This window comes from Myotis davidii, unplaced genomic scaffold (genome assembly GCF_000327345.1).
Source record: "Myotis davidii unplaced genomic scaffold, ASM32734v1 scaffold1010, whole genome shotgun sequence".
Taxonomy (NCBI): Eukaryota; Metazoa; Chordata; class Mammalia; order Chiroptera; family Vespertilionidae; genus Myotis; species Myotis davidii.
This window is the reverse complement of record NW_006281930.1, coordinates 119,985-134,333: the sequence shown is the minus strand read 5'-3', so window position 1 is coordinate 134,333 and position 14,349 is coordinate 119,985. Positions and strand designations below refer to the sequence as shown.

Sequence of the window (14,349 nt, the reverse complement as noted above, 5' to 3'; positions counted from 1 at the left end):
TGTATGATGGGAAACCATAAAAAGCTTAGAAGAATCCATAGGTAGTAAAATATCAGACATATCTTATAGCAATATTTTCCCAGATAAAGCTCCAGGGCAATGGAAACTACAAAGAAAATAAACAAATGGGACTACATCAAAATAAAAAGCTTCTGCACATCATAATAAACCATCAACAAAACTTTAAGTGGGCCCACTGCATGGGAGAACATATTTTCCAATGTTATCACTGATAAGGGTTTAATCTCCAAAATTTATAGGGAACTCATACAACTTAATGAAAGGAAGATAAACAATCCAAGCAAAAAATGGGCAAAGGACCTAATAGACCCCTTTCAAAAGAGGACTTACAGAAGTCCAAGAGACATATGAAAACATGCTCCAAGTCACTAATCATCCAAAAGATGCAAATACAAAGGACAATGAGATGCCATCTCACACCTGTCAGATGGCTATCATCAACAAATCAACAAACAAGTGCTGACAAGGATATGGAGAAAAAGGAACCCTCGTGCACTGCTGGTGGGAATGCAGACTGGTGCAGCCACTATGGAAAACAGCATGGAGTTTCCTCAAAAAATTAAAAATGGAACTCCCATTCGACCCTGTAATTCCACTTCTGGAAATATATCCCAAGAAACCGGAAACACCAATCAGAAAGCATATATGCACCCCTATGTTCATAGCAGCACAATTCACAATACTTAAGATTTGGAAACAGCCTAAGTGCCCATCAGCAAATGAGTGTATTAAAAAGCTGTGGTACCTCTACACAATGGAATGCTACACTGCTGAAAAAAAAAAAAGAAGAAAGAAAGAAAGAAAGAAAGAAAGAAAGAAAGAAAGAAAGAACTCATGATTTGCAGCAGCATGGATGGATCTGGAGAGCTTTATGCTAAGTGAAATAAGCCAATCAGAGAAAGATAAATATCACATGATCTCACTCATTTTTGGAATAAAATAAACAACATAATCTGGTGAGGTAAAATAGATCCAGAGACATAGAAGCATGGAAAAGACCATCCATCCTCAGAGGGAAGGTGGCGGGGGTGGGGTGATGAGGGAAGTGAGAGATCAACCAAATGATTTGTATGCATGCATATAAGCATATCCCATGGACACAGACAGTAGGGGGATGAGGGGATGTGCTGGGGATGTGGGAATGACTGGGGAGAGGTCAATGGGGGGAAAAGGAGACATATGTAATACTTTAAACAATAAAATAAAAAAGAAACAAATTAAAAATAAATAAATTGGGCATGACCATTAAAACCTTTGTACCTCAAAAGGCACTACAAGGCGAGGGAAAAGGCCCCCCACATAATGTGAAAAGATATTTGTAAATCATATATCTAATATCTATAATTCATATGAATAAAAATACATATGATAATCTCTCCAGATTATTCAGAATATAAAGAAATCTTACAACTCAACAATAAAAAAAAGCTCAATTTAGAAATAGGCAAAGAATATGAATAAACATTTCTATAAAAGTATATACAAATAGCTAATCAACACATGAAGATACTCAACATCATTAGTCATCAGGGAAATGAAAATCAAAACCACAATGGATATCATTTCACACCCTTGAGGGTCCCTGCAATCAAAAGATGTAAAATAACAAGTATTGTTTTTGAGTAACCAGTGTGTCACCAGAAGACAGCTGTTGTGAAAATAATAGCTAAATCTAAGGCAAAAGGGGAAAGGGAAAACCTTTTATCAACACCATAATCATTGGACATATGGGGTCTGGCAAGTCTACCACTCCTCGTCATCTGATGTACAAATGTGGCGGGGTCAACAAAAGAACCAACAAAAATTTGAGAAGGAGGCTGCTGAAATTGGGAAGATCTCCTTCACATATGTCTGGGCCTTGATAAATTAAAGGCTGTACATGAGCATGGTATCACCATTGATATCTCCCTATGGAAATTCAAGACTAGGAGATATTATTTGACCATCATTGATGCCTCAGGACATAGAGATTTTATCAAAAACATGATTAGAGGCACACGTCAGGCTAACTGTGCTGTCCTGATTGTTGCTGCTGGTGTTGCTGAATTTGAAGAATCTCCAAGAATGGGCAGTACTGTGAGCATGTCCTCCTGACTTACACACTGGGTGTCAAATAACAAATTGTTGGTGTTAACAAAATGGATTCCACTGAGCTACCCTTCAGCCAAAAGAGAAATGAGATCATTGTTTAAAAAGTCAGCACCTACAGTAAGAACCATATGATTACACTCACATGTGGGATATAAAACTGAAAGCAACAAACAATCTAGAAAAACAAACAAAAATTCATGGACACAAACAGTATGGCGGTTACCAGAGAGAAGGGGGTGGGGTATTGAAGGGTAACAAATAAAGGTAACGGAAGAAGATTTGACTTTGGGTGATGGACACACAGTGCAATTTATAGATGATGTATCATAGAAATGTACACTTGAAAGCTATGTAATATTTAAAATTTATATTTAATAAATTTGAGGGGTGATAGTAGTTAATAAGATCATATAGATTTCAAGTGTACATTTCTATGATACATGGTCTATATATTGCATTGTGTGCCTACCACCCAAAGTCAAATCATCTTCCACCACCATATATTTGGCCACCTTTACCCTTTACTATAACCCATCCCTTCCCTCTGGTAACCACATGAGTTTGAGTTTTATAGCCCATGTATTAGAGAAATAGGTTCTTAGCTTAGTCAGAAACCTATATAATTTTATTAAGCAATGTCACCCCATAAATTTAATTTAAAAAAGAAGTCAGCACCTACATTAAGAAATTAGCTATAACCCAGACACTGTAGGTTTCTGCCAATTTCTTATTGGAATGGTGACAACATTCTGGAGCCAAGTGCTAATATGCCTTGGTTCAAGGGATGGAAAGTGACCTGTCAAAATGGCAATGCCAGTGGAACCACACTGCTTGAAGCTCTGGATTGCATTCTGCCACCAACGCATCCAACTGACAAGCCCCTCCATCTGCCTCTCCAGGATGTCTACAAAATTGGCAGTATGGGTACTGTCCCTGTGGGTCAAGTGGAGACTGGTATTCTAAAACCAGGTATGGTGGTCAACTTTGCTCCAGTCAACATTACAACTGAAATAAATTCTGTTGAAATGCACCATGAAGCTTTGAGTGAAGCTCTTCTTGGAGACAAGGTGGGCTTCGATGTTGAAAACATGTCCGGCAAGAATGTTTGTCATGGCAATGTGACTAGTGACAGTAAAAATGACCCACCAATAGAAGCAACTGTCTTCATAGGTCAGGTGGGTATCCTGAAGCATCCAGGCCAAGTCAATGCTGGGTATGCAGCTCTACTGGATTGTCATACAGCTAATATTGCAATTTTGTTAAGCTATAGAAGAAGATGGATCATCATTCTGAGAAAAAACTAGAAGATGGCCCAAAGTTTTTGAAGTCTGGTAATGCTGCCCTCATTGATATGGTTCCTGGAATTCTGCAGGAAGCCGCCCATTGTCTTCAATGCATTGTCTTCACTAACAGAGAAGTGCAAACAAGGATCTCAGAATGCTGGTGAACCTTGAACCCATGGCAAGGACCAGAGTTATGCACCAATTGTCTAGTCCAGACAATGGGGGCTCAAGCTATTTCCTGATCAAATAGTCTCCGAGTAAATCCTTCTAATATTTACTGACCTTTAAGATAGTCTGTCTGCTACTGCAATTGCCTGCCCGACTAAGGGCTTTATGTGTATCCAAAGTTGAATAAAAGGTTGGTGAAGCCTGGGCACCAGTGGAAGTCCTTCCCCTTGAGTTGGGCTTGCCCACCAGGCTCCCAATATTTCCCAATTATTTCCTGTCTCGTCTCTTTCATTTGCGTGTGGCCCCTCCTCCAGATCCTGAACCCTGAACCACGTGGGACATGGGGGAACATTCACAGAATTCCCATCTGTGTCAAGAACTTCCCTGACTATCCTCTGGGCTGTTTTTTGTTGGTGGTGAAATGAGACAGATAAAAGCAGTGGACAAACTAGAGCTGGCAAAGTCACCACGTCTGCCCAGAAAGCTCAGAAGGCTAAATGAATATTATCTCCAATATCTGCCATCCCAGTCTTAACCACTGGTGGAAGAATGGTCTCAGAAATGTCTGTCTCAATTGGCCATTTCAGTTTAAAAGTAAAAGACTGATTAATGATTACAATGCACCATAAAATCTTCAAAAGGAAAGGAGAATGTTTTGTGGACCATTGTGTGTGTGTGTGTGTGTGTGTGTGTGTGTGTGTGTGTGTGTGAGTTTTTAAGTTATAAGTTATTAAAATCATTACCTTTTAATAGAAACAACTTGATAAAAGATCTGCCACAGAATTTTGAGACCCATTAAAAGAAAGCTTAATGAAAAACCTGTGTCTTCTTTTGGTCAACACTGTAACTTACTATTGTACTGCTTAGGTAAAAGGCTTAAGAATCACCCATAACAGAAAAACAGAACATGGTGGTCTGCAGGACTGGAGTGAGGAAGAGAGTGTGAGTGAATGAGGGAGTGAGAGGGCTAGTGTGTGGACATATGTGTGTGTGTGTGTGTGTGTGTGTGTGTGAGGGAGAGCCCATTCACACAGGAGTCTCAGTGGCCAGCAGTTTGGGATCTCCTGGCCAAAGAGTCCCTACTACTGCCACAGGCACCTCCCTGAAGGGGCTCAGGCTTGGATACCACATCTTGATGGGTTTACAAGGTCCTCCTTGGGGGGAGGTTTCAAGGAGTGGCAAGAGCTAGGAGCCCAGTCTCAACACCACCCACACTAGCTGTGTCCCAGGCCTGAACCCAAGGGCACCCTGCACCGGAACATGTGAATGTGTGCACCAAGGACACAACGCACCCTGCTGCAGACCCCCAGTCTACACAGCTAAGAGACGCCAGCTGGACCCAGAGTATCTGCAGCTGACTCCTGCAAGGCCAGCTCCATAGGGGAAGGAATTACAACTCAGAACATGGACAATCAAGGTGTGAGACTCAAGGCATCCCCAGCCCTTGGACTAAAGAGTCCCTGCCCCCTGGGCTACTAAGGGCTTCAATCTCTCTGACTTCAATCAGGTTACCAAGGGCCGGAAAGGGACAGTGACTCATACTGACCTGCATCAGAGAGGCTCCCAGGAGGCCCAGGATAGACATAGCTAGGGATCAGATTCAATAACATCAGAGCAAAATACAGTAAGCTCCACAAACAGCGGACCCAAAGGTTTTTGAGTGTGTGAACGTGTGTGGTTTTGTTTCTTGTTGTATGCGTATGAGTGAGTGGAATTTTTTGTTTTTGTTTTTTGTTGTTTTTTTTCCCTTTTTTATCTTTTCCTTTTTCTTGTATATCTCTCATTTCTCTCTATTCTTTTACTCTATTTGACTTTATTCTATTCTTATTATTTTTAACACTTATTTTATTTTTCCATTTTTTCTCATTTTTGTTTTACTTTTCCTATTTCTTAATATATCCATTATTACTACATTTTAAATTCATTATTATTATTTTATTTTATTTACTATTTCCTTTTCTTTTTTCCTCCTATACTAGTTCTATAAGCTTCCTCCTTGCTTCTATATAGCCATCCTTTCACCTTCTTCTTTCTCCCCTTTTTTTAAATATCCTTTCTAAGTCTTTGGTCATGTGTCTTTTAGTATTCTTTTTGTTTTTCTTTGCCTTGCTTTTGCTTCTTTTTCCTCTTAGTCTTTCCTGTTTTTACTGCATTGAGTAGCTTGATTTTACTGGTGCTTTTGGTTTGGCCCTGTTGTGTCTTATTCTGGTCTGTCAGCACCTGTGTAACAGCTGGCACAATGACGTAGCGGTTGAACCTCACTGCCAGCAAGTCAGAGGGGTGATCCTTCCCATGAAAGGAATATCAATAATCAAGTACAAATTACAAAGGAGAGCCCAAATAATGCACACAAAGTGCATACATAGAGAATCCAGCTCAGGTGAACAAACAGACTGCACCACTGGGCCCCTGAAGACACTTTCTGCATAAGGCCATCCCACAAAGATTGGGAGGCATAACAGTTATATCTAATACACAGAAGCAAATACAACAAGACAGCTAAAATGTAGTTCAAAGTAATGGTTACAAAGGTGCTTAAGGAGTTTAGTGCAAATTACAAGGAACTCATTGGGAACTATAGCAGCATAAAAAAGGAAATAGAAACCATGAAAGAGAACTATACAGAAATGAAGAATAACACATCTGACAGGAACACACTGGAAGGAATTAAAAATAGATTGGATAAAACAGAGGATTGAATCAGCGATTTGGAAGACAAGGTAGAAATAAATACCCAATTAGAGAAGCAAATAGAAGAAAGAATTTAAAAGCAGGAAGATAGCTTAAGGGAGCTTGGGAACAACATGAAATGTAACAACATCTGCATTATAGAAATAACAGAAGGGGAAGAGGATGAGCAAGGAACAGATAATCCGTTTAAAGAAATAATGACAGAAAACTTCCCCAACCTGGTGAAGGAAAATGTCACACAAGTTCAGGAGGCACAGAGAGCCCCAATCAAGAGGAACCAAAAGATACTAACATCTGGATACATCATAGTTAAAATGGCAAATGTTAAAGACAAAGAAAGAATCTTAAAGGCAGCAAGAGATAGACTATTACCTACAAAGGAGTTCCCATTAGAATGACAGCTGACTTCTCCATAGAAACACTTCAGGCCAGAAGGGAGTGGCATGAAGTATTCAAAGTAATGAAAAGCAAGGGCCTAAATTCAGTATTACTCTATCCAGCAAGGCTATCAATTAAAGTTGGAGGGATTACAATACCAGATAACTATACTACAAAGGCATTATAACCAAAACAGCCTGGTACTGGCACAAGAATAGGCATATAGACCAGTGGATCAAAATGAAAATCTCAGAAATCGACCCAAGCCATTATGCTCAATTAGTATTTGACAAAGAAGGCAAGAACATACAATGGAGTAAATCTCTTCAATAAATGTTGTTGGGAAAACTCGACAGACATATGTAAAAAGATGAAACTAGACCACCAACTTGCACCATACACAAGAATAAACTTAAAATGGGTAAAAGGCATGAAACCATAAAAATCTTAGAAGAAAACATGGACAGTAAAATCTCATACATCTCACATAGCAGGATTTTTGCCAATACATGCCCTAGGGTAGTGGTCGGCAAACTGCGGCTCGTGAGCCACATGTGGTTCTTTGGCCCCTTGAGTGTGGTTCTTCCACAAAATACCGAGTTCTGCACATGGGCCACGAAGTTTCAATCGCACTGTACATGTGTGCCCACAAGTTGTATTTTGTGGTCGGCAAACTCATTAGTCAACAGAGCCAAATATCAACAGTACAATGATTGAAATTTCTTTTGAGAGCCAAATTTTTAAAACTTAAACTATATAGGTAGGTAGATTGTTAATAACTTAATTAGGGTACTGCTAAGGCTTAGGAAGAGCCTAGGGCCTAGGGCAAAAGAGCCGCATGTGGATCGCGAGCCGCAGTTTGCCAACCCAGGACCCAAGAGATCCACAGAGAGGCTGTGTGAGGTTCAGAAGCAGGAAAAACTCTCCCTGGAACCCCCTCCCCCAGGTGAGGGGACCATGGCCACACTGGTAACCCCTTCCATCTCGCCATGTCAACGACAGGAGTCAGACCGGGACCAGGGCAATCGCCCCCCCATCCCAGAGCCCTCTTTTCTACTCACTTTATTTTTTTTTTGGTGGGGGCAGTGTTATGGTTTGGGGCATGTTTTCCTGGCATGATTTGGGTCCTTTAATTCATGTGGAACAACGTCTAAATAGCACAACATACCTAAGTATTGTTGCTGATCAAATTCATCCTATCATGTTGATGGCGTATCCCAATGGAGATGGCATCTTCCAACAAGACAATGTGCCGTGCCACAGTGCTCATATTGTGCAGGAGTGGTTTCAAGAACATGAGGGAGACTTTACCTTGCTTAGGTGGCCCCCACAATCACCAGATCTCAATCCAATTGAGCATTTGTGGGACAAAATTAAAAGAGCCATCAGGCAGCTGGTTCCACAACCAACAAATCTCACAGAACTGGACAGTGCTATTCATCAGGCATGGTGTCACATTCCTCGCATCACATTTCAACATCTCGTGGAGTCAATGCAAAGAAGAATCACCACAGTACTGAAGGCAAAAGGTGGCCCAACGAAGTACTGATGGGGTGGTCATAATAATCTGGGCAATCACGTTCGTATATAGCGCACATTCAAAGGCTGTTAAATCGCATTGTTTACCCATATCTTCAGAAAAAAATCACTTCTACTGTCGTGGTAAACAACCTGCTTCCCTGTTTATAACGGTTTGGCCCTCTAGAAACTTCAGAGTGAAATTATAGCTAATTTGCCTACAAGCATCAGGTGGTCATAATAATCTGGCACTCAGTGTATATAAAGTGCTCATAGAACACAACAAAAGTAAGACAAACAATCCAATTTAAAAATGGGCAGAAGACCTGAATAGAGATTTCTCTAAAGAGGACATACAAATGGTCATGAGACATATGAAAAAAAATGCTCAAAGTCACTAATCATTAGAGAAATTCAAATTAAAACCACAATGAGATATTAGCTCACACCTGTCAGAATGTCTATTGTGAAAAAAATCAACAAACCATAAGTGCTGGCAAGGATGCAAAGAAAGGAAACACTGGTTCACTGCTGTTGCAGCCACTATGGAAAACAGTATGGAGTTTCCACAAACAATTAAATATTGAAATGCCGTTTGACCCAGCAATCCCACTTCTAGCAATATATCCTAAGAAACAGGAAATAACAATCTAAAGAACATACGCACCCCTATGTTCATACCAGAGTTATTTACAACAGCTAAGACTTGCAAACAGCCCATGTGCCCATCAGTAGATGAATGGATAAAAAAGTTGTGGGACATTTACACAATTAAATACTATGCAGCTGTAAAAAAGAGGGATCTCTTACCCTTTACGACAGCATGATGGACCTGGAGACTATAATGGTAAGTGAAACAAGCCAATCTGAGAAAGACAAATATCACATGATCTCACTTATTTGTGGAATCTAATGAACAAAACAAATTGATCAAAAAAATAAAACCCAAAGCATGGAGGCATGGAACAGACTGACATACCTTGATGTGGGGATGGGGGGACCAGAAGAGATAAACCAAAGAACTAATATACTTATGGGCATAGCCCATAGTCATAGGCAATAGGGTGGTGAAAACGTGTGTGTGTGTGTGTGTGTGTGTGTGTAGGGGCTTGAAGGAGGGGGGTAAAGGCAGGGGAAATGGGAGATATCTGTAATACTATCAACAATAAAAATATATATTAAAAATTTTTAAATAAAAAAGAAAAGCCAATTTTGTGGGATTGAATGAATTAATATGTATAATGCTTTCAGATATTCCTGACTGGATGTACTAGTAAACCTATAATAAATGTTATTGATTATTATTATTCTTGCTCAAATCTCACTAGTAAATGATGATGTTCACTTCTAGTTTTTTCTACTTGTCAATGTTTATATCAACAAGTGATAAATATAATATAAAATTTGGATCCAACCAAAACCAAAACCAAAAACGCAGAATTGCCCATAACCTATTTCTTGTGTTACATCTGCTGAAACTTTAGAATTTGATAATTCTGGGTTAATATTTTTTCTGGGTGGAAACTAGTTTTTTTTTTTTTAACCTTGCCTTAAGTGAAGGAATCATCTGTTTACATAGTAAAAAGCTATGAAATGGACTCTCTTGGTGCAACACTTCATAAGTTAAGATACATAAGCAAATAGTAACTTTGTTTATGGGTAAGCTAATTTATAAAGGCCACATTCTATAATATTAAAGTCTCCGGGTTGCTTGTGTAGTTACCTCAATACTGAGTAAATTTGTTGGTATGTCAAATTTTTAATTTACCAGATAACAGAATATTAATTCTCACCTTTACAAATACTGAGGTGATTTAAAGAAATTAAATGGAGGCTTAAATACAGGGTGGGGCAAAAGTAGGTTTAGAGTTGTGAATACATGAAACAAGGAGTTTATTCTTGCATTATTATTCTAATTACTGTATTATTTTCCATATAAACAACTGTAAATGTACTTTTGTCACACCCTGTAGTATTGAGCAGTGTCTTGCTACAGATTATTGTATTCAGATTCTAGGAAAAATAAATTATACTGGAAGTTGAAAAAAAATAAGAAAACTATGTGAAACCCTCATCCATTGCTGGTGGGAATGTAAATAAGGTACAGCCACTATCAAAGAGTCTGATAATTTCTCCAAATGATAAACAGAATTGCTGTATTACTCAGCATTTGCACTCCTACTTATATATAGCCAAGGGAAATGAAAGCATACATCCACTCAAAACCTTGTAAACAATTGTTCATAGCAGCATTATTCATAATAGCTAAAAAGTGAAAACAAACCAAATGCCCATTAAGTTATAAATGTGTAAATAAAAAGTGGTATATGTATACAATGGAATAGTACTCGGCCATTAAAAAGAATGAAGTAAATGATAAGTATAGATAAAATTGAAAACATTATGCTAGGTGAAAGAAGCCAGTCATAAAAGCCCACATATTGTAATATTCCATTTATATTAAACTAGAAGCCCAGTGCATGAAATCCATGCACGGGGCAGGGGGCGGCTCAGCCAAGCCTGAGCCCTTTCACAGTCCGGGAGCCCTCAGGGGATGTCTGACTACATTTTTAAAAAATCACCCTGCACTTAATTTTCTTACTAACTCCTCCTTTTAAACTCCCCTCACTCTCACATTCTGTTCCTTCTTTTTATTTAACTATTTTCCTGGCCTCAGCCCATTTTAGCATCCTTCTCTTTCCTGCTTTCTCTCCCTCCCTCCCTTTGAACCTCCTGTGGCCCCTCTCCTTCCCTCCCTCCCCCCTTTTCTTCCTTCATTCCCATTTGTCTCCTTCTTGCTCCTCCCCCTCTCCCCCCATTCACCTTTCCCTTGTGAGTCTGAACCTTGCCTCCCTCCTTCCTTCCCTATTATTACCCCCTCCACCCCCAGCCATGTTCACTGGTTTCTCTTTCAAACCTTCCCCTTTCCTCTCTGGGATCTGCTGCCAGCCCTGCCTGAGCACACTTTGATATTAAAGCTTCCATTTGGGGGGTGTTAACCCCCAGCCCAGGGCCCAGCCCTGGCCAGGCATTCGCCACCCTTCCCTTCCCTGGCCTCCCGGCCGTCCTCCTCCCATTCCCTGCCAGGGACATCCCAACTTCTAGTCAACAAATTACACTTAATATGCTACCAACCTAACCCTGGCCAGTGTCTTTGGGGTCCATCCCTCAGGGATGAAAGGAGTACCCTCCTTAGTGTCCGACTCTGCCCCAGCTAAGCTGTGCCTCCCCTCTCAGCACAGGGCACCTGGCCCAGTGAGGGTGGCCAAGGCCTGCGTGGCCTGGGCACTGCTGACACAAAGCAGGAGGGACTCTGTCCAGAAGGCCTCAGACCATCCACCCCTCCATCCCAGGACCTGTGGGTGCCTCCCCGCCAATGGCCTGCACCGGGGGCCAGAACCCTCCTCCCGCATCTGGATGAGACTCCCAGCTCCATGCCACCTGTGCCACGCGCACCTGCTTCGCCCCCCTGTGGTTGCCACCCCCTTCCGTGTGCAGCCCCATGTTTCCTTCCCTTTCCCATTCCTACATCTTTTTCTTGTTCCCTTTCTGTATTTGTGTTTCTCCTCTCGGCCTGTCTGCATGCAGGTCTGCCTTCCTCTCCCTATCCTTTTTTATCCCCTCCTATCTTATCCTATCCTACTTACCCCAGGCCTCAGGGGGCAGGGATGCAGCCTGCTTGTCGGTCGTTATGTGATGGTGTCCCGACCAATTTGCATATTATCCTATTATTAGATAGATGTTCACATTATGTAAATCCATAAAGATAGAAAGTAGATTATTTGTTTCCAGGGCTTGACATAGAGGGGACTGGGGAGTGATAAATAATAGGTATGGGGTGCCTTTGAGGAGTAATAAAAATGTTATAGAATTAATTGTGCTAATAGTTGCACAACTCTGTGAATATACTAAAAACCACTGGATTATACACTTTAAGATAGCAAATTTTATGGTATGTGAATTAAATATCAATAAAATAAATGAATAAAGAAAGTGTTAGTGTGGATAGATTAGATTTATAATTTAAGATAAGTAGTTTTGAAATTAAATTTTAATGATTTATCTTTTTTAAGTCAATATATTTGAATTATTATTTTTAAAATATATTTTATTAATTTCAGAGAGAAAGGGAGAGGGAGAGAGAGATAGAAATATCAATAATGAGAGAGAATCATTGATTGGCTGCATGCCCCCCAATGGGGATTGGGCCCACAACCTGAGCATGTGCACTAACTGGGAATTGAACCATGACATCCTGGTTCATAAGGCAACACTCAACCACAGAGCCACACTGATTGGGCAATATATTCAAATTATGATCATTTCAACATGTAGTCAATATAAAAATTATTAAGATATTTGATATTTTATCATAAGCAAAATCAGTATGTACATTGTACTTACAGCATATTTCAATTAGGCCTAGTCACCTTTTATTTTCTTATAAATTTATTTTTAATTATAGTTGAAATATAATAATATGGTAGTTTGAAGTGTATAACATAGTGATTCAACATTCATATATCTTATGAAGTGATCACCATATTAAGTCCTGTAATTATCTGTCACTTTATAGTTATCACAATCAATACTGACAATATTCCCTATTCTGTACATTACATTCCCATGATTTATTTTTTATCTTATTGTTGAAAGTATTACAGATGTCCTCATTTTTCCCCACTGCCCCGTTCCACCTGGTTCCCACCCCACTTCAGGCTTTCACCACATTATTGTCTGTATCCATTGGCTATGCATATAAGTTCTCTTTTTAATCTCTTCTTACCTCCCTTCCTTTTGTAATTGGAAGTTTGAACTTCTTAATCCCCATGCCCCTTTCTGCCATCCACCCAACATTTACCCTCACCTCTGGCAATTATGAATGTATTTCCTGTGTCTATGAGTTTGTTTCTGTTTTATTTTATTTGTTTTAGATTCCACATATAAGTGAAATCCTATGGTATTTTCTATCTCTATACAACTTATTTCAATTAACATAATACTCTCTAGATTCATCCATGTTGTTATAAATGGCAAAATTTCATTTTATTTTTGTTAATCCTCACCCAAGGATATTTTCCATTGATTTTCTAAAGAGAGTGAAATGGAGGGGGAGAGACAAAGAGAGAGAAACATCAATGTGAGAGAGATACACTGATTGGTTGCTTCCTGCATGTGCCCCAACCAGAGCCAAGGATCTAGCCTGAAACCAAGGTACATGCCCTTGACTCTTCAGTTCCAATCCACAGGCCAATGCTTTATCCACTGAGCCAAAATGGCTAGGGAACAAAATTGTGGTTTGCAATTTTTTGATTAGTTGTTGTTTTAATGGAGTTTTCTCACCATATACATATATTTTATTCCCCTTCTTTTTTATTCTCTTTCTTTTCTTTCTTACAGATTTTCCTTTTCTCAATATCACTTTTTTACTCTTTTCTATTCTCTAATTCTCTTTTCTCTGGTGGTCAACTTTTTTGGGGGTTATTAGTATCATGAATACATTTGTGCTTGGTGCCCTGTGCATTGTGTCTTGTTGCATTGGCTTTTCTGCCTTTAAGTCAACGCAGGAGAGAGTTACATAACCAGACATCCTGAGAGGAACTATCATGGGGAGACAAAGAAATAGCCCCATATGAAAGAAAAGGAGAAATCACCAGAAAAAGAAGTAAACAAAATAGAGGCAAGAAATATGACAGGGAAAGAATTCAGAGCAATGGTCATAAGGTTGCTGAAAAGGATGGAAGACAGATTCAACAATATGTGTAAAAACCAAGAGAAAATGAAAAATGATATCACTGCAATAAAGAACTCAATACAGAGCATCAATAATAGACCAGAAGAAGCAAAGGACCACATCAATGAGCTAGAAGACAAGGTAGGAAAAAATCCCCAAGCAGAGCAGCATCTAGAAAAAAAAGAAAACTTAAAAAACAGGAGGAGAGCCTAAGGAAACTTTGGGACAACATGAAACAAAACAACAACTGCATAATAGGGGTCCCAGGAGGAGAGGAAACTGTGCAAGAAATAGAAAAGCTATTTAAAGAAATATTGACAGAAAACTTCCCTGACATCAGGAAGTAAAAACTCACACAAGTCCAAGAATCTCACAGAGTCCCAAACAAAATGAACCCCAAAAGATCAACACCAAGACACATTATATTTAAATTGGCAAATACCAACTACAAAGAATTTTTAAAGA

The 14,349-nt window shown here is 39.5% G+C and overlaps 1 pseudogene; it reads left to right on the top strand.

The window, feature by feature from the left end:
- The first annotated feature begins 1,259 nt into the window (after positions 1–1,259).
- Positions 1,260–4,070, top strand: LOC102751915 (annotated as a pseudogene).
- The last annotated feature ends 10,279 nt before the right edge of the window (positions 4,071–14,349 follow it).